We start from the raw sequence: 21,707 nt of genomic DNA, 5'->3' as shown, positions 1-21,707 counted from the left end.
TCCTGGCAACCCCAACCACCAGGAAATTGTTTTCAGTGCGGACAGCCCGGTCACTTTAAACGTGAATGCCCCTGGGGACGCCCAGAGGGTCCGGTCGCATCCACAGATACTTACACCAGGGACAAATACACCCCTGCACCACCAGCCCAGCCCGTTCCTCAGGCCTGGATCAACTACGGGCAACAGCAGCAGCTGCAGCAAACTCAGCCTTCTCAATGACGGTACCCCGGGGGCGAAGGCAAACAATGTGATGGTCTTATTTCCTTAATGTCTTTAGCCGGCTCCTTCCTCACTTTCTCCCCTCCCAGCAAAGAGCCTCGTCTAACCCTTTCAGTCCAAGGACTGCCTGTCTCTTTCCTCATTGATACTGGAGCTACTTTCTCTCTTTTAAATCATGCCCCCTCTCCCTGGCTGTCCTCTGAGGTTAAAACTGCAACTGGGGTGGAGGGCAACCCACAGTCTCTGGGACTCACTTTACCTCTAAATGTTATTTATGCTGATAAATGTTTTTCTCACCGTTTTCTTTTTTCCCCAGCTTGTCCGATCCCTTTGATGGGCCGGGATTTACTCTGTAAGCTTGAGGCTACTTTAACCTGCACTCCTGAAGGGGTAGGATTATTGATGACCGTGTTAGGAGATTCGGTCCCAACTCAGGGTAATTGGGAAACCCCCCCTCTCTCTCCCCTGACCTCACTGACTTGCCTTTAACCCTCTGGGGAATTTCTGACACTGATGTTGGCCTGCTCCTTTCGGCAGAGCCAGTAAGGATTCAAGTGAAGCCCTCCTTAACCCCCCCGTCAGTCCCTCAATACCCCCTGTCGCTGGAAGCCCGGGAGGGCATCCGCCCCATTATCGAGGGATTCATTGCACAAAAGTTAGTCCGCCCTCAGCGCACTCCCTGTAACACCCCTATACTGCCTGTCAAAAAGCATCCTAAAAAGGACGGAGACCCTATTCGTTGGCGCTTTGTACAGGATCTACGGGTTGTTAATCAGTATGTGGTCCCTCTTCATGCAGTAGTTCCTGATCCAGCTACTATCATCAGCCAGATCCCCTGGGATGCTGAGTGGTTCACTGTTATTGACTTAAAATCAGCTTTTTTTAGCATTCCTGTGCACCCAGACTCTCAGTATCTCTTTGGTTTCACCTGGGAGGGACAAAGTTATGTCTGGCAATGACTTCCTCAAGGCTACAGAGACAGCCCCACGATTTTCAGCCAATGCCTCCGCCACGACTTGGAAGGCTTCACCAGTCCGCAGGGATCCACGTTAGTCCTATACGTAGATGACATCCTATTAGGTAACCGCGAAGAAGCCGCCCTCCGCATCGATGGTAAGGCACTTTTATTATACCTACACACCAGAGGCCACAAGGTAGACCCTAACAAGATTCAGTGGGTCTCACAGAAGGTCCGATATCTGGGCTTCCTGTTAACCCCAGAGGGGAGACAAATGGACCCGATCCGCATAAAGACTATCCAAAACTGCCCTCTGCCAAACACCAAGAAACAACTTCGAGGTTTCTTAGGATTAATTGGCTTCTGTTGCCCCTGGTTGCCGTCCTGCGGGGAGTTAAGCAAACTGCTCCACCGACTCACTGCTAACCTTGCTCCTGACCCTTTGCAGTAGTCCCCAGACACAATCCAAGCCTTTCAGTTACTCAAGGACAATGTGGCCTCCTCCATGTCTCTCCGCCCCCCCAATTACAGCAAACCCTTTCACCTTTTTGTCCACGAGAGGGGCGGAATTGCTAGTGGCGTCCTTACCCAGCTGAGCGGGCCCCACCATTTCCCGCTTGCTTTTTACTCTCAGCAGATCGACCCTGTCGCTCAGGGAACCCCATCCTGCACCCGGACTCTGGCAGCAGCTGCCCTGCTGATCACAAAGGCAAAGAGCCTGACCCTGGGTCATTTTACCACGGTCTGGACCTCTCATGCCTTGTCAGCCCTTCTGCGTAAGGGCACGACCCAAGTCTTTTCGGCCCATCGTCAGCAGCAGCTAGAGGCCGAACTCCTAGAAGACACTAACCTAATTTTTGAAAGGTGTGGGCCCCTTAATCCAGCTACCTTGCTTCCTGACCTGCCAGTCCTCCAGGATCAGCACGACTGTGTGGAAGTAGTTCATAGCATCTTACAGATAAGGAACAACCTGTTTGACGTGCCACTAGACAACCCTGATTGCATCCTCTTCTCGGACGGAAGCTCCTTCTATGTTGATGGCAAGCGTTTCACCGGTTATGCAGTCACCTCTGAATGGGACATTCAAGAGGCCGCCTCACTGCCAGGCAACTGGGGAGCCCAAGCCGCCGAACTCTATGCCCTGGCCCGAGCTTGCCAGTTGGTCGCTGGTAAGACCGTTACCATTTTTACTGATAGCAAGTATGCTTTTGGAGTTGTGCATTGTCACATCCACCTCTGGAAGTTTCGAGGTTTCCAGACAGCTGCCGGTAAACCCATTCAGCACCTCCCCCTCATCCACAAGCTTTTGGACGCCCTCCAAGAACCCTCGGTCCTGGCTGTAGTTCACTGCCGGGCCCATACTAAAGATGATAGCCCCGTCACCCGTGGGAATGCCCTGGCTGACGCCTCCGCCAAGACGGCTGCCGTCTTACCCTTAGCCATGCCCACGTTGGCTATTGCAACCTCCTCCTTTACTCCACCGCACCCCGTACCGGTACCCGCTGCTGAACTACAGTCGTGGGAGAGCCTCGGAGCCACTCTGGTCAAAGGGACCTGGCTTATGCCGGATGGCCGAGCCTGCCTCCCTCGCTCCACATACCCCGTGGCAGTTCGCTGGCACCATGATAAGGGGGGTCACTACGGCACACACACCCTTGTGGACACCATCGCTCGCTTTTGGTATGCTCCAGGCATTCAACCCTACTGCCTGTCAATAGTGAAAGCATGCAGCACACGTCAGCGTAATGGACCTGCTCCGCCTCTTAACAAAATTAAGGGTGGAAGACCTCCGCCCGCTGTTCCATTTCAACATCTTCAAATTGACTTTGCAGATATGCCAAAGGCTTTTGGGAAAAAGCACCTCCTTGTTTTGGTTTGCCCTCTGACTTCATGGGTCGAAGCTTTTCCTACTGCTAATTGTACTGCTGCCACAGTGGCGAAGATCCTCCTTAGAGACATTGTACCCCGTTTTGGCATCCCTCTCATGCTTGACTCAGATCGTGGACCCCACTTTACTGGTCATGTCCTTGGCCGTTTAGAACAAGGACTGGGCATTTCACACTCCTTTCATACACCCTACCACCCCCAGTCTAGCGGGAAAGTTGAGCGTATGAATAGGGAGCTTAAGCTTACATTAGCTAAATACTGTCAGGAAACAGGGTTAAAGTGGCCTCAGGTACTTCCCTTGGTCCTGTTTCACCTTCGTACTCGCCCAACCCGAGTATTGGGATTATCCCCCTTTGAACTGCTCTATGGACACCCCCCTTTCAAAGGCGGGGCACTACCACGTGCTGATGTTTCACTATTGGGAGGGGATCATATGACCGCGTGCCAGTTTCTCTCCCTACAGGCTCGCCTCCGTACCCTTTGGAAAGCCTCGCAGTTTTCCCAGACCGTGCCACTAGAAGAACAGATCCACCCGTTCCAACCAGGGGACTTCGTCTGGGCCAAAAAGTTCATTCGTGGCGACACCCTCCAGCCGAGGTTTACTGGACCCCACCAGGTTCTTTTAACAACCCAGACTGCAGTGTTCCTGGAAGGACGCAAATCCTGGATCCACCACTCCCACGTCAAGCCAGCCGTAGTGGACCACAGTGACGGACCAACAGCTCTTGCCACCACTGAAGACACTGCCTCTGACCAGTGGACCAGCTTACCTCTTTCAGACATCAGACTTAAATTGACTCGGAAAAAATGAGAGGACCTTTTATTCTGACAACTGTATGTTTTTTATTATGCCTTTTTAGTTTATTTTCTGCTTATGAAGATAATGCTTTTATTAGATATTCCCACGAGGTTAAAACTCGTATTTTAGGAAATAGAAGTAATTGCTGGGTATGTACTCAATTTCCAGTAAATGCAGAACAGGGACTCCCCTTCACACCCATTCCCCTGACCACTGCTAATATGACTTGGATGCCACCGGCTAGAGTAAAAGATCCAGTCCAACACAATCTTACATGGGGCAAAACAGGAGTGCCAATTAACAGATATCTCAGGGTAACCAATCAGACAGGATCACTGTGTTTTGTTAAAGAAAAGGGGTCAACTTTTGTGGGAACAAGTAAATGCAACATGTATTTTAATGGCACCGCCTTTAGTAAAAATCTTGGCTTCAAGCCTTGCGCATCCCACTTATCCCATATGTGGATCCCTCACCCCGATCCAACTTTTTCATGGGTGGGCAAGCCTTCAGAGTCAGCTTTTAAGAAGCCCTGCTCAGATCACGAGGGTGTCCAACTAATTGTTAAGGGATATATGATTGCCTTCTACAACTGCTCAAGCAGTACTACACTGCACTTTGAAAACACCACTACCAAATTGTGCCTCTGCAGTTCGCACAACGACCCCTCTGCGTTACCAGGGGAACAGTGGTCCAACGGGTGGTGGGTTACCTCCTACTTTGAGAAATGGAATACCCGAAACGCAATGTATGGAACATACTGGATGTGCGGGCCCAAAGCTTATTACTTTCTCTCCCCTGATTGGGCAGGGTCATGTTATTTAGCGTGGCTCACACCGCCTTCTCGCATCTCCCTCACCCCCCCCCATTTTCCCCACGTTCGTAACATCCGTGAAACCTTCAGAGATATTAATATCCGTGATGGTTTGTCGTGGCAGCGGTGGGCTGGTCTCATTAGCTTGAGGGGTGGTGTCATCCGTCTACAGGGACTACTAGAATCTTTAACCAATGAAACTGCGACCCTATTTGAGAATCAGGCCGGGGAAATGTCCCAACTGCGCCAGTTAGCTTTGCAAAACCGAATGGCTTTAGACATAATGTTAGCAGCCCAGGGAGGAACTTGTGCCCTCATAAATGAAGAATGCTGTGTTTTTGTAAATGACACCTACCCTGACACCTTTCAACGTACCAAACATCTAAGGGAAATGGCTAAGAACTACTCCTCTGGCCAGCCACCTTATGATTGGTGGGGAGCCTTATGGAATTGGCTGCCTGGATTTGGGTGGGTTAAAAAACTCTTGGTGGGTATTGTTGGGGCCATAGTAATCCTTATAATACTGTGTTGCTGTATTCAGTGTGTCCCCTCCCTCATAGACTCATGTGGGTCAGTTTATTCTTTTCCTACTTCAGCCAAAGGCCTTACTCTCTTCGAGTTGGCCCAGGCTGAAATTGCCAAGCGGCCCGTGGCTCCTTAAAATGGGGTGTAGCTTTTGTTAAATAGTTATCCCAAAGCTACAAATGGAGGAATGTTGAGTCTGAACTTTTGATGAGCTTAAACTTAACCCAGACTTGATGTCTCTGTCTGAAACTTTTAATCAAAGCTCTGACCTGCGAACTACTCATGACACCCCCCCTCCCCTTAAGTAGCCATCTCCCCTTTTGTCTTTTTAAATTTACATTTTAACCTGTTTTATCCTGTAGAATCTTGTTTGATTATGCATGACCATTATGATCTGTTAATCACTTTGTTTACTTCTGTGTATAAATATTGATGCTCACCCCTAATAAACTTGCCACACTTACTCCGAAGCCTTTTAAGCTAAGGATAGTGTGAGCCCGTTGATCAACGAATTGGTGTCTGGTCTCTGACAGATTGTGAGCCCCATACCAACTCCGCACGAACTCGGGTGCTGGAGAGGTGAGTAAGGACTTGCTTTTTACCTAACACAGGTATCGTTGAACTTTGAATTTCCTGTGTTCCTTTCAACCTGCCCAGACCCAAAATATGGCACCCAGGGTGTGACAAGGACCCAGACAGAGGCTCACACAAATATTGTCCTTGCAGGGCACTCCAGATAAATGTGTAGATTATATGGCCAGGAGGGACCCTGCTCTGACCTCCTGGATTGCACAGGCCGTAGGACTGCCCTAGATTAATTCCTGTTTGAACTAGAGCAGATATTTGAGGAAAAAACATTTCATCTTGATTGAAACGTGGCCAGTGATGGAGACACACCACAATACTTGCTAAATTGTTTCAATGGTCAATTATCCTCAGTGTTGAAAAATTCCACTTTGTCTCTCATTTCAATTTGTCTAGGTTCAATGCCCAGCCACTGACTCTTGTTAGACCTTTACCTTCTAGTTTTAAAAGCCCACTTTATCAAATGTCTGTTTCCATTTATAAGTGCTGATAGAATGCAATCACGTCACTCCATAACCATTTCCTCATGAAGAGGCTGAGTTCACTGAGGTCCTGGGGCAGAGTTGCACTGCCCTCCTCCCTTCCCCCCCCCGAGAAAGTTCTGTCTCCTGCACTGACAAGCTTTACCCCTGCTGTCGAGAGTCCCATTGTGCCAGAGAAGTGCAGTTGCTTGAACTTAGGATCTGTCAGTCCCAAGGCCTTTGGGTACATTGAAGGTAAGGAGCAAGAGCTTGAACTTGACATTCTCTGGGAAACCAGTGTGGAGCGTAGAGAACAGGTCTGATGTGCTCGCAGTAATCTGTGCTGCTGAGGAGACTCTGCAGCCTTTGGTACCAATTGGAGTTTCGTAAGCACCGAAGATATCCTGCCCAGGTGTATTCCATTCTATAGTCTAGACAGGAGTGACTAAGGTCTATGTAACTAAAGCCAGCTCATTATCCACCAGGGTGGGACGGAGTCTCCCAGTCAACCAAAGATGGTAGAAAGCACAGCTCACAGACGCTGCTATCAGAGAGCTCAGCATCAGCACGGCATTCAAGAGCCCTCTAGACTGTGGACTGAATTGTCCAGGTGTGGGTGTGAACCTTCAGCCAAAGAAGGCTGCATCGTAGCTGCCAACTCTTCAAAATATTTAGTTCTGTGCACGAGCATCACCTCTGTCTTTAGCCAGCTGTTCCATCCAAGAACAAGGCCATCTTGGCAATAGTGGTGTGGTCAAGTGGGAAGGAGAGGGAGGAGCTCAGTGCCACCTGCACATTGCTGGTGTTTGAGTTCATGTTGTGGGAGAAGTTCTGATAGAGGCTGCATGGAGATGTTGAAAACCCCCATAGAGAGAATTGATCTTTGTGGGAATCAACCAGGGATGGGTCTAGTGCTGGAGGTGCAGTTTTCCATCCTCACTAATTGGGTGCATCCCTCCAAGAAGGATTCAGACCATTTTAGTGAATCCCTCTGGACTCCTCCTGCCCCTCAGGTGTGACAGCAGTATCTCATTGTTAACAGTGTCAAACAATGCAAAGAGGTACAGGAGGATCAGCATGGATGTGTGAACCCCTGTCCACTAGAGCAAGTTGCATAGGACAGCTCAAAAAGAACAGGAGTACTTGTGGCACCTTAGAGACTAACAAATTTATTTGAGCATAAGACTAACATGGCTGCTACTCTAAATAGGACAGGTCAGCTATTTGTCATGAGGGATATAAGAACATATATAACATGAGAACAGCCCTACTGTCAGACCAAAGGTCCATCTAGCCCAGTATGCTCTCTTCCGACAGTGGCCAATGCCAGGTGCCCCAGAGGGAATGAACGGAACAGGGAATCCACAAATGATGCATCCCCTGTGGCCCAGTCCCAGATTCTGGCAAACAGAGGCTAGGGACACCATCCCTGCTCATCCTGGCTAATAGCCATTGATGGAGTTCCACGGGTTGACTGTGTGTTGTGTGAAGAAATACTTCCTTTTGTTTGTTTTAAACCTGCTGCCTATTAATTTAATTGGGTGACCCCTAATTCTTGTGTTATGTGACAGAGTAAATAACACTTCCTTATTTACTTTTTCCACACCAGTCATGACTTTATAGCTCTCTAACATTTTCCACCTTAATCATAGCTTTTTCCATCTGAAAAGTCTGTGTCTTTTTAATCTCTCCTCACCCAGAACCTACTCCATACCCGTCATTATTTTTGTTGCCCTTTTTGAACCTTTTCCAATTCCATATTTTATTTTATTTTAGATGGGGTGACCACATCTGCACGCAGTATTCAATATGTGGGTGTACAATGGATTTATATAGAGGCAATATGGTATTTCCTGACTTCTTATCTATCCATTTCTTAATGATTCACAACATTCTGTTAGCTTTTTTGACTGCTGCTGCACATTGCGTGGATGTTTTCAGAGAACTATCCACGATGACTCCAAGATCTCTTTTTTGAGTGGTAACCAGACCCCAACATTTTATATGTATAGTTGGGATTGTTTTCTAATGTGCATTAAATTGCATTTATCAACACTGAATTGCATCTGCCATTTTGTTGCCCAGTCACCCAGTTTCGTGAGATCCCTTTGTAACTCTTTGCAGTCTGGTTTGGACTTAACGATGTTGTGTAGTTTTGTATCATCTGCAGGTTTTGCCACCTAACTCTCTACTCCTTTTGCCAGATCATGTATGAATATGTTGAATAGGAGTGATCCTAGTACAGATCCCTGGGGGGGTGTCATAAACAGATAGTTAAGGGTTAATGCCTCTTTTACCTGTAAAGGGTTAAGAAGTTCACCTAGCCTAGCTGACACCTGACCAGAGAAATGGGGAGCGTGCTTGGGCATGTGGGGTTGAATGGTGGCTTGGATTTCTTCCAGGGGCAGGGATTTCTTCCAGGGGCAGGGCTCTGTGCTTATGGACAAGTACCCTGGGGATGTACTGCCCTCCCTAATTGGCTTTCAGATGATGACTACCAAAAGCACCTTGCTACCACGAAGGTTACCCCCACTAGCCCCTCAACCCTGGCCATCACTTCTGTATTTTATCCAGATGTAAACGAAATTGTATATTCTAATGAGATTCATTGGCCCAGACCTTCCCATCTTAGTGATTTATTAGAATATTGCTCAGAAAGCCTATTTTTTAAAGTTCAACAGAATTCATATGAGAGAACCATTGAGTGGAAAACAAATGGATCAGTGGAAATAGGGATCCATAATATTACTGCACATCAGCCCCAAGACTTTATAAATGAAATTGATGGGTTCCATAGTGAAGTAGATATGATGGTTATTCCTGGAATTTGTGCTATGTTACCTGCAAGAGGCCCTTATTGTTATTTGGTTACCCAATTAGTGAATAATCAAACGACTACCCAAAGAGTTTGTTCTGCTACTGGAAATTTTACCTGTATTGAGACCATTCCAGTGACTGATAATGTGACCTGTACTTTATTGCAATACACTCCCTCTTATGCTATTGATATTAATGCCTCTCGGAAATATATGCAGGTCTACAACCAGCAGATGTGGTATAGACCTACACTGAGGGGAAATGTGCCAGAATATCGGTGGACTGTACTTAACACTACACTAGGGACTGTGAAGTTTACATTGCCTTTATCTAGTTTTCAGATCACCTCTACATATCCAAATTGTTCACAAGGGGCTGCCATTAGATTAGCACAACAGAGGGCCTGGGTTATTTCCTCTAGAAAGAAGAGGGATCTGGCCGGATCCTTGTGGGATGGGGCCAATTCTGCAGCTGCTGTTTGGAATATTTTTAAGACCCAGGAACATGATGAGAAATTGGGCCAATTAGAGAAGGCCACTGGCCTGATTTCTGGGGCACAGCTGACACAAGTGCAAACTGGGGTGGGTGAGTTACATGTCATTTCCGCCCTTAGTTCTGTGACCCAGACTTTATTGAGTGAGATGGTACTGAATATCACTGAGGCTGGGAAGGCATTGCAGTGGGATCTAGCATGTTCGGAAATTCAGGATTTCCTGAATGACCAGCTGATGGCCATTCGGAATGATCTAGTGCACCAAGCTTGGCCCACTGCCCTTACAGACACGTCAGGAGTACCATCTGATCTGTGGCCATGGAGACATACTTGGAGACTTTCTGGATGGAAGTGTGGACGTTCACAGTGCTCCTTCCAAGCATATGGACCGGTTAAGGGGGTGTGGGCTCCCACATACCGAATCCTGCCGGGTCCATGGGGAGGATGCATGTGGGATTGGGTGATTCACCGAGATATCTGGGAGGTCAGGCCACCTGATTCTCCTAATCGATTTTTAGTTAGTGCTCCTGGGATAACAGCTGATATTTGGATGGGGTTAGGGAATTTATGGACATTTTGGCCGTTGGAACCACCACAGCTTCAGTGTATACGGAAACTGAAGCCAGGGGAAGTTGTCACTGTTTATGACAATATTTGCTGGGAGGGTAAAGGTCGAGGGACTACCCTTACAGGACACCCGCTTTTTCAGGCTAATGATAGCTGTGTGTACGTTAATACCACCACATTACGAGATATACATATTAATCTTACCACTGCTGCAGGCACTCATATCATTTATTGGCCTGCAGATGGAATGTTACATGTAGCTCTTAGATTTCAGGTATATTTTAATTGGACTAGAATAGTACCTGATCGGTTTCAGAATTTGCTTTCATTGTTGCCAGAGGTTCGCAGAATCTCTGAGTTGCAAGGACAAATTCACATGCTTCAGAATATATATCATGCTGAGCAGAATGCCTTTCATACAGCTTATAGAGTGTCTACTTTATGTACTAAGTTTGATGTATTGTGCTTTGTTACCAAAACTGTACGACAACCCCATTATTTTATTCCTATGGGGATGTTATTGTTTGTAGTGTTGTTAGTTGGTGTGGGATTATGTTATTGTTGTTGTTGTTGTAAAGGACGTAATGATAGTAATACTACTTTTCATGTTCATGCTAATCATGCATTGTCATTACATCCCATGAAAACCCCTAAGGTTGACATGTCTCCTGTAGACTCTGAAATCCATGGTTTAATGCAAATTGAGATTTGAGGTATTTGTTGTACTAGAAGTACAAAAGGGGGGAGTGTGGAGGCCAAGAATTAATTAATAAAGGTTTGAAGGGATCTTAATGTATGTTAGCTAATTAGCAGAAGTTAAGATGTGACCTGTATTCTATAAGATATCTGGTACAGAGTGAATTGTGTGAAGAGTCGTTACGGCCTTGTGAATTGCAGTCTTGTTTTCTGTTCTAGTATTGCAGACAAATAAGATAACGAATAGGCTTATGTATAAACAAATGCAAATGTTTACTTCTACTGTCTCCAGGTTTGCTAGCCACTGTCTGTTAAGAAGGTATAAAAATTGTTATGATTGTTTACTAATTGAGAGAGATCCGTCCAGGACAAGGGGCAACCCAGTTCCTGACACTCTCTCCCTCTTGTGTTCACTAGAGTATTTAATAAAGTATTTTGATTTTGCTGCACCCAAACAAAAAGCGAGAACTGAGTTTTTCTTCGACATGCCAAAAATCATCACTTTTCTAAAATCAAGGAACGAACTGTGCAATGAGCTATCAGACAATGCATGGCTGCTAGACTTCAGGTTCCTCCTTACTGACATAACGTCCAAATTGAATGAGCTGAACAGCAAACTGTTGGGAAAGGACAGAGACTTATCACATATGATCAATACGGTGAATGCATTCAAATTGAAACTGGGTCTGTGGTGTGACAGGTTCAGTCACAGAGACCCCCTTGGGACTGTCACCTGACATGCTTACATTACCTCTGAGTCCGTTTTCCCTGACAGCTTGGGACTCCAGAGCCCTGTCTTGTTGAGCCAGACATGCTAGCCTGCAACACAGACCCAGGGTCTTGGCCATGCCCCCAAACCTGCAGACTAAACTGAAAACAGCTCAGCAGGTTTACCTGTCTCCAGCACCGAGATACCCAGCGGGATCCAGACCCCAAATAAATCCATTTTACTCTGTATAAAGTTTATACAGGGTAAACTCCGCCCTCCATAACACTGATAGAGAGATATGCACAGCTGTTTGCTCCCCCAGGTATTAATCACTTACTCTGGGTTTGTTAATAAACAAAAGTGATTTTATTAACTATAAAAAGTAGGATTTAAGTCATTTCAAGTAACAGACAGAACAAAGTAAGTCACCAAGCAAAATCACGCAAGTCTAAGCCTAGTACATTAAGAAACTGATTACAGGTAATATCTCACCCTCAGAGATGTTCCAATAAGCTTTTCTCACAGACTAGACTCCTTCCTAGTCTGGGCCCAATCCTTTCCCCTGGTACAGTCTATGTTAGTTCCAGCAGACATCTTAGGTGGAAAGCAGGGTTTTTCTCATGACTGGAACCCTCTTTGTTCTGTTCCACCCCCTTTTATAGCTTTGGCACAAGGTGGAAATCTTTTGTCTCTCTGGGTGCCCCCTCTCCTTCTAAATGGAAAAGAACCAGATTTAAGATGGATTCCAGTATCAGGTGACATGATCACATGTCCTGTGAGACCCCAGACTCCATCTTTTCTGGGCAGGCCCACAAGTACACAGGAAGTACACAGGAACAGAGCCATTTACAATCAATTGTCCTTGTCAATGGGAGCTATCAAAATTCTAAACCACCATTAATAGCCCACATCAGGGGTCCCCAACGCGGTGCCCGCGGGCACCATGGCCCCCGGGAGAGCACCTGCCGAAATGCCGCAGCGGCATTTCGGCAGCGACGCCTCTCGATGATGCCATTTGCCGTCGACAAGTGACGTCATCAAGAGGCGTCACCCCTGAATTTCGGCGACGACACCTCTCGCTGACGCCGCTTGCCATCAACAAGTGACGTCATCGAGAGGCGTCGCCCCCAAATTTCGGCGGGGATGCCTCTCGCTGACGCCACTTGGCAAGCGATGTCATCGAGAGGCATCGCCCCCGAATTTCAGCGGGGACACCTCTTGATGATGTCACTTGTCGACGGCAAGTGACATCATCAAGAGGCATCCCCGCCGAAATGCTGCCAAAATTCACTGGCATTTCGGTGGGTGCTCCACCGCTGCAGTGGTCCTTCGGCTGGCGCCCGCCACCAAAAAGGTTGGGGACCACTGGCCCACATGTTGCGTAATTACAATAGGACCTCAGAGTTATACTTCATATTTCTAGCTTCAGAAACAAGAATGATATATACATACAAATAGGAGGAATATATTCAGTAGGTTATAATCTTTGTTATGATACCTTACAAGAGACCTTTTCCATAAACCATATTCCAGTTACATCATATTTACACTCACAAGCATATTTCCATAAAACATATGGAGTGTAATGTCACATGAGGTCCTCCCAGTCAAAGGATAAAATGCTGCAGCACTTCCCAAGTCTGGAGAAAATACTAGAAAAAATTTAAGACAGAGTTTCTTGCTGGGAGTTGCTTTTGCTGATAAGTAGAAATGATGAGTTCTTTGTTGTTACTAGGGAAATTGTTAGCCCATTAGGGGTTACTATGAGTTGTGGGCTTTGTTTTGAGCAACCTATAAAGATTAGTTAAGTGTGTGCAATTTGGAGATAGTTGGGAGAAGTTTGAAAAGGATTTCTACAAGCTAGAAGACTGAGGGTATGGCTATACTGGCGAGTTGCAGCGCTGGTAGTTTGCAGCGCTGGTCGTCCAGCTGTGCAGGGCCAGCGCTGCAGTGTGGCCACACTGACAGCTACCAGCGCTGCAGTGTGGCCACATTTGCAGCATTTGCAGCGCTATACTGAGAGGTGCATTGTGGGCAGCTATCCCACAGAGCACCTCGTCCCATTTTGGCGCCGTTTTGGCGCTGAGTATTGTGGGAAGGGGAAGGAAGTGTGTGGGTCATTCCGCTTCCTGTTCCAACGCACCGTGGTGCATCGCTTCACTTCCCAGCAGTCACAGTTTCGCCGTCCACGTTTCTTGCCATTGTGAGTGCAGCACGCTTTCTGTGTGAAATGGAGCCTGAGCTGCTGAGGACTTTGCTGATGACTGTCGCCAGCACATCACGTTTGGCAGTTGAGCTATTCCTTCAGCTCCAAAGTGACAGTGAGGAGTCCAACGATGATATGGATTTGCCTAATGTGGGTGACATGAAATTGCTTGTGGCGGTAACGGAAATGCTCAGCACCATGGAACGCCGCTTTTGGGCTCGTGAAACAAGCAGTGAGTGCTGGGATCACATTGTCATGGAAGTCTGGGATGACGAGCAGTGGCTGCAGAACTTTCGTATGAGAAAAGCCACTTTCATGGGACTGTGTGCTGAGCTCGCCCCCACCCTGCGGCGCAAGGACACAAGATTGAGAGCTGCCCTGACGGTGGAAAAGCGGGTGGCTATTGCAATCTGGAAGCTGGCAACTCCAGACAGCTACCGGTCGGTCGGGAACCAGTTTGGAGTGGGAAAGTCGACCGTTAGAATCGTGTTGATGCAAGTTTGCAGGGCCATTAATCACATCCTGCTAAGGAGAACCGTGACTGTGGGGAACGTGCAGGACATTGTGGATGGCTTTGCAGAAATGGGTTTCCCTAACTGTGGAGGGGCAATAGATGGGACGCATATTCCTATTCTGGCACCCCCCCACCTAGCCTACGAGTACATTAATCGCAAGGGGTATTTCTCTATGGTTCTCCAGGCGCTTGTGGATCACCATGGGCGTTTCATTGACATTTACACAGGCTGGTCTGGAAAAGTGCATGATGCACGCATCTTTCGGAACAGTGGCCTGTTCAGGAAGATGCAGGAAGGGACATTTTTCCCAGACCGAAAGATCACAGTAGGGGACGTTGAAATGCCCATTGTGATCCTTGGGGACCCTGCTTACCCATTAATGCCTTGGCTCATGAAACCCTATACAGGGAAGCTGGACAGGAGCCAGGACCGTTTCAACTACAGGCTGAGCCGATGCCAAATGACTGTGGAGTGTGCTTTCGGCCGTTTAAAGGGGCGCTGGCGGGCACTTTATGGGAAGCTAGACTTGGGGGAAAGCAGCATCCCTGCGGTTATATCCGCGTGCTGTACCCTCCATAATATTTGTGAAGGGAAGGGTGAAACATTCAGCCAGGCATGGACCAACGAGGTGCAAGTCCTAGAGGCTGAATTTGCACAGCCAGACAGCAGGGCTACTAGAGACGCCCACCACAGGGCAACAAGGATTAGGGATGCCTTGAGGGAGGAATTTGAGGCTGAAAGCCAACAGTAATGTTTTTTGCCTTGACCAGGAGTGACGTGCACTGGTTACAGTGCTTTTAAGTGCCTGTGTTTTCCTTGCTGTTTGTTACCTGTGTTTTCTTTGGGGTTTGTTATCTTTCACTTTATGCAATAATAAAAACTGTTTCATAATCAAAGAAATCATTTATTTAAAAAAAAGGAAGTAAACGGGCAGGGGGGTTGGTTGTTGAACTGTACATTCATAGGTTTGCATGTGTACTGCCAGGAGTGCTGTGCACCTCAGGATTGTACTGTTGCATGGTGATGGGGGTTGAGTGCAGAGGGTAAGGGTCGTAGTTCTCTGGGCTCATAGGTGACCATACAGGTGTCGGGGGCAGCTGGTGATGGTGTAGGTAAGAACCTGGATGCTGGGGAACGGGACTTGGAGCTGACATTGGTGCATAGGGGAAAGAGGTTTGGGAGGGTGGGGGTTTGGCACAGTAGTGCTCTGCCTGCATTGCTACCAGTGACTGCATACAGTCTGTTTGGCGCGCCATGAGGTTTATAAGCTGCCTCGTGGTTTTCTTCAGCATCAACGCCTTTCTCCTGCTTTCTGTTTCCTTCCAGTGCTGCATCTTTTCTCTCCATTCCTGCACAGTTTTATTCTCTGTTGCACACTGGTTCATAACTGCCTTCACCAAATCTTCCTTGCTTTTGTTAGGCTTCCTTCTCAGGTTTTGAAGCTTTCTTTCAGTCACTGATTACACCGGACCAGGACTAGTCAAGGACACTATAAAAATACAGCAAATGATACATTTTAAGAGAGCCTGCATTGTGTATAATCTGAAGTTAGTTTCAAGTCTCACACTGTAGCATTCCTCAGACATTTCAAACACAGCTAGAGAATTCACAGCCTCCCAGAAATGGTAAGTGAGGGTAGTAGTCAATAAAACCTCCATGTCCCTCAGGAATTAACCCTGGGGTTCCTGCCGCGGTTTGCCTGGGCAGGGTGCTTTTTGCTTCATGGGTACACTGCCTTTTTTTGGGCTTTGTTAAAGGCAGGAAGCAAGCAGCAGTTGGGAGACCTGCACTGCCATGTCCCTCAGGAATTAATCCTGGGGTTCCTGCCGCGGTTTGCCTGGGCAGGGTGCTTTTTGCTTCATGGGTACACTGCCTTTTTTTGGGCTTTGTTAAAGGCAGGAAGCAAGCAGCAGTTGGGAGACCTGCACTGCCATGTCCCTCAGGAATTAACCCTGGGGTTCCTGCCGCGGTTTGCCTGGGCAGGGTGCTTTTTGCTTCATGGGTACACTGCCTTTTTTTGGGCTTTGTTAAAGGCAGGAAGCAAGCAGCAGTTGGGAGACCTGCACTGAAACACTCCCTCCATTTCCCACAGGAGTTAATACTTGAAGATATCTCCCTGCTGCGGGTTACCTGGGAAGCAAGGGAGGGTCTCCTACAACAATGCGGATTCCGCCCTGGCCCCTATGCAGCTTGCCTGTGTGCAGCCATGGTCCCCCCACCCCTCCTGGAACAGTGGCGCGGACGCGTTAGCCTGACTGGGACAGGGACCACACTGGCTCTCCCTTTAAACTTGGTCACGCGAATTGCCTATGTTCTTGCAGAAACTTTTGAAGAGATTACAGAGGCAGATTACCGCGACGTGATAGACCACATCAATGGGATATTCCATGTCTAGGCATGCAGCCATACCACCCCCCAAAACCTTTGCATTGCAATAAAAGTTGCTTACCTGGGACCTGCTCCTGTGATTCTTCTGCACCAAGTCCCAGGGGCTGCGACTGGCTAGCTTCCTCCTGGCTTGAGAAGAGCTCCTGACTGCATGCCTCCTGGGACTCCGGGGTGTCTTCCCCCACCACAGTAGCCTCACTGTCTGCCTCCCCCTCTCCCCCCCCTCCTCTACCGGCTCTGAACTGTCCATCGTGGTCCTTGGATTTACAGAGGGGTCACCCCCCATAAATCGCATCCAGCTTCTTGTAAAACCGGCAGGTCGTGGGGGCAGCGCCGGATCTGCGGTTTCCCTCGCGTGCTTTGCAATAGGCACTCCGCAGCTCCTTTACTTTAACCCTGCACTGCAGCGCATCACGCTTATGGCCCCTTTCCAGCATGGCTCTTGATACCTGGGCAAAGGTATCATAATTCTTACGGCTAGAGCGCAGCTGTGCCTGCACAGATTCCTCCCCCCAAACACTGATGAGGTCCATCAGCTCGCCATTGCTCCATGCTGGGGCTCGTTTGCCACGTGGAGGCATGGTCACCTGTAAAGATTAACTGATTGCACTCCACACCTGGCTGAGCAAACAGGAAGAGGATTTTTAAAATTCCCGGGACATTTAAAGGGCGGGTCACCTGAGGCCAGGGCAGTAGAGTCTGACCTGATGAGCAGAGTGGCTGAACAGGCATTCTGGGATACATCCTTATACCCTGGAGGCCAATCACAGCGCTGGTGTGTGGCCACACTTGATGACCAGCGCTGGAATCCTTATTCCCCATGCTGAGTGAGGTGTACGGCCAGCGCTGCAGTCAGGGAGTTGCAGCGCTGGAAGTGCCCTGCAGGTGTGGCCACTTACTAATTGCAGCGCTGGTGGAGGCTTTCCAGCGCGGCAAATCGCCAGTGTAGCCATACCCTGACATCTAACTCCCCGGCGGCTAGGAGGAAGGCTGGAACCCTGATGCTGAGCATTTGACACCATCTCAGACTTTGGGTAAGTGTATGTAGGGGGTTCTAGATTATTGCTATTTTAGATGTGTGCTGTAGACTCAATAAAAACAAGGATTTTGAGGTGAAAGCATTCATGCATACCAATCATTCATCAGACAGAGGAGCCATGTCCCTACTGATTTATGTCCTGACAGTGCCTGGAAAAAACAGACTAGTTACCAAAGTTTCCAATTCAGAAAATCCCAGGTAACAACTGCAGAGGTGTTAATTGCCCACTTCATCTTGAATGGTCTCTTGCCATACATGTTAACTCCTTATGCTTAACAATGTGTTACATCTTGTATTTAGTTGTGACACACTGATTACCTTTCAGACCTGAAGTAGACAGAGCTCTGTGTAGCTCAAGTTTGTCTCTTTCACCAACAGAGGTTGGTCCAATAAAAACTATTACCTCACCCACCTTGTCTCTCTCATAACCTGGTACCACCATGGCTACAACAACACTTCAAAGTGCCAGGCATTCTGGGACCCTTAAGACATTCCTATTAAACAAAACCTGTTTCCTCAGAAAGCACACACAACCCCTCTGGGTTGACGATCGCATAGCAGACCTCAGAATTGCCCCTAAAGACAGTTTTTGAACATTAAACTGAACTGGAGAATGGGCAGGAATTCTCTTGGGAAACAGGCTCCTGAGCTGCTGTCTATCCCAACCTAGGCCAGAAACTCTGGATAGTTTTAGATCTCTGAAATGGCTTGGTTCCACTTTTTGTTGAAATTATAAGATGCAGAGGACTGGGATTTAGGACTTCTGGGATCTATCCCCAACTCAGATTCACTGTGTGCCCTCGGACAACTCATTTACCCGCTGTGCCAGCTTTGCCACTGGTAAACTGCAGACAATACTGACCTACTTCACAAGGGGTTGGGAGAATTAGTGTTTGTAAAGAAAGATAGAAGTGCTAAGTATTATTAATGTCTCCTGAGTTCTCTGCTTTTGGAAACAATGGGCATTTCTTCCCTTAATGTTTTAAACAGTTGCTGGTGGAGGAGCTTAGACTGCAGATTCCTGGCTTGTGGTTTGTCTGTAAATCACAAAGCTGGACTCTACCCAAGACTCTCTCTTGAATGTTTCAGCAGGAAGTCTGGATGAAGAAAGCTCTGTTCTCAGTTATGTGGCCCAGTGAACTACTTTATGAGCTGGTCCGGTTTCAAGGTCCCAGCCAGACCTGCAAGGGATTCTGTCCAAGTCTCAAAGAACAGGGTCTCAGGCACGTCCTTCCAAACTGGATTTCACTGACTATAAACTTTGCGTCTCCTATGTTGAGGATGTATGTGACTCCGCTGTACTGCCTGTGGGTCAGTTGACCAGCCTCAGAAAAAGGAGGCGCTTGAGAGCCCAATTTATTACCCCTGAAAACTACATAAACACTGAGCTTGTCTGTACACAGAATTTACACTGGTTTAAACTTATTCCAGTTTAGTTAAACCAATACTTAGATCAGTGTAGCTTGAAGCACAACCTAACAATCTTAACCGGTTTTGAACCAATAGATTGCCCACACACAAAAGTTGCAGTGGTTTAACTAACTCGGAATAAAATCACACCTTATCGATACAATGGTGTGCAGGCCCACACTTACTATTGCTTGTAGCCATGAATCAAAACAACATGGATGGGGCCTGAGTACTTTAGGGTATGGCTACACTGGCGAGTTGCAGCGCTGGAAAGCCTCCACCAGCACTGCAATTAGTAAGTGGCCACACCTGCAGGGCACTTCCAGCGCTGCAACTCCCTGGCTGCAGCGCTGGCCGTACACCTCACTCGGCATGGGGAATAAGGATTCCAGCGCTGGTGCTGCAGCGCTGGTCATCAAGTGTGGCCACACACCAGCGCTGTGATTGGCCTCCAGGGTATAAGGTGTATCCCAGAATGCTTTTATAAATTACTCTCTTTGTTTTGTTATGCAGCCTCTCTTTGTTTTGTTATGAACGAGCTCCGATCCAAAAATCCCCTCTGTTTCACTCCCTCCCTGCTTGCCTCTCATTTGATTGTTTACAGCCAGCTACAGATGATCACAGCAAACAGGAGCTCTGTTTGTTTTTTAGATAAGCAACAGAGCTCCGATCGGAGCTCGTTCATAACAAAACAAAGAGAGGCTGCATAAAAAAACAAACAGAGCTCCTGTTTGCTGTGATCATCTGTACCTGGCTGTAAACAATCAAATGAGAGGCAAGCAGGGAAGGAGTGAAACAGAGGGGAGTCGTGTTGGCTGCAGGCTGTTTGCAATTAAGAGTTAAGACTAAGGGGTCAGAAACATGTTCTGATTTTTCAATGCAGGAAGCTAAACACACAGTGTTGGCTCCAAAAATCCCCTCTCTCTTTCCCCCCGCTCCGTCACACTAGACCCCACTCCACCCCCCTCTTTTGAAAAGCACGTTGTGGCCACTTGAACGCTGGGATAGCTGCCCATAATGCATCACTCCCAACAGCGCTGCAAATACTGCAAATGTGGCCACACACCAGCGCTGGTAGCTGTGAGTGTGGCCACACACCAGCGCTGGCCCTGCACAGCTGGATGACCAGCGCTGCAAACTACCAGCGCTGCAAACCGTAAGTGTAGCCATACCCTTAGAGGACCCCCATGCTGTCCCAACTTGGGTCCTGGTGAAATCGGGCATGGAAGTAAGCATCACGGTTGAAAGCAGAATACATCTGGGAGGATGAATAAGTGGCCCATCCAACAAAACTACACACCAACATTGCAGTATATTAAATGTTATTGGGAGGTTTGATTTTTGCTTGCTAGAGAAATCATAAAGCTGCTCTGTTCTGTTTGCAAAGTCCAGAAAAAGTATCTGGTGGGATGGAAAGAGTTTGCTGGTGCAAATGCAAAGGAGGATGAGTAATTTAGTATCTCTGCATGAAAGAAATGTGGTCAGAAGACTACAATTGACAACACTGGTTTGCTGCCACCCTCTGTATTGACATTCTGCAGTAATGTGCATGTTCCATACAATGCTCTTCTTTCTGCACAGAGCGCTCCCATATGGAGTGGAAGTGAGAAACTAGGCTGCCTATTCCCAGCTCAAGGTTCTCCTTTTTACCTATATGTTTGGAGCAGCTCATCCTTTACACCACTTTTGTTAACAAAGGAGCCTCTGTTGTGCGCTATGAAGAGCCCCCCTCAGACTCAAAGCCATTTGCAGACCAGCTGTCAAGCAAATCCTTTGCATCCATAGCATGGCACTGCCAAGGGGTCAGTAGTTTTTGTTCATCCCCTAATGGTGCTACATCTCATTTTCCCATGTGTGCTCTGTAGTGCTAGTGACGCGTAAAACGTTCACAAAGCCTGCCTACCTCTGCTGGTCATTGCCTCTCCTGTCATGCACAGCTTTACCTTTGCAAATATATGGGTCCTGCATCAAAAGGATATGCCAACAGATCATTTCAGTTCTCTCACATCATGACTCAATTGTTTCCATTCTCTTGCTGCATGTGCAGTCACTGTTCCCCTTCATCAGGGCTCTGGTATCAGCCATCATTAATGCAGAAGGATGGGATGGGTCAGGAATAAGGAATCAGTGGTGCATTTCCTGCTTTGATAAAGCATGATCACAAATGTGACTTTTTCATCTAAGTCTGACCCTCTGCATGCTGCTGCCTCCTTCATACACTGTTTATTACCCCTTTTCATACTGACACAATAGGCTAGGGGGTAGGTTTTCATATGAACAATTGTTACTTTGCTTGATCTTTTAGTCAGTCATCTCTCAACCCCAAAGTTAGGGCCCTAAGGGTTGGTTGGTGCATAGGATTCATGGGATCATAGCCAGTTAGATAGAGTTCATGCCCCTGCCAGGGGAGGATTTAGTTCCTGATAGAACACACAGGTTTTATAAACCAACACTAAACTTCAACTCAGCCAAAAGGATTCCATTCCACCATGCAACGTCTCCCCTGACAGTGAACAGACACCACTGTCAGCAAACTCTGAATGGCCAGAGTGCAGGTGAGTACTTATCAGGAATTCACCAGAAGTTTCCATTTCTTTACTCTGTTTCCATAAAAAGCTATAG

Source organism: Mauremys mutica, chromosome 11, assembly GCF_020497125.1.
Source record: "Mauremys mutica isolate MM-2020 ecotype Southern chromosome 11, ASM2049712v1, whole genome shotgun sequence".
Classification (NCBI taxonomy): domain Eukaryota; kingdom Metazoa; phylum Chordata; order Testudines; family Geoemydidae; genus Mauremys; species Mauremys mutica.
This window is presented reverse-complemented; position numbering follows the sequence as displayed.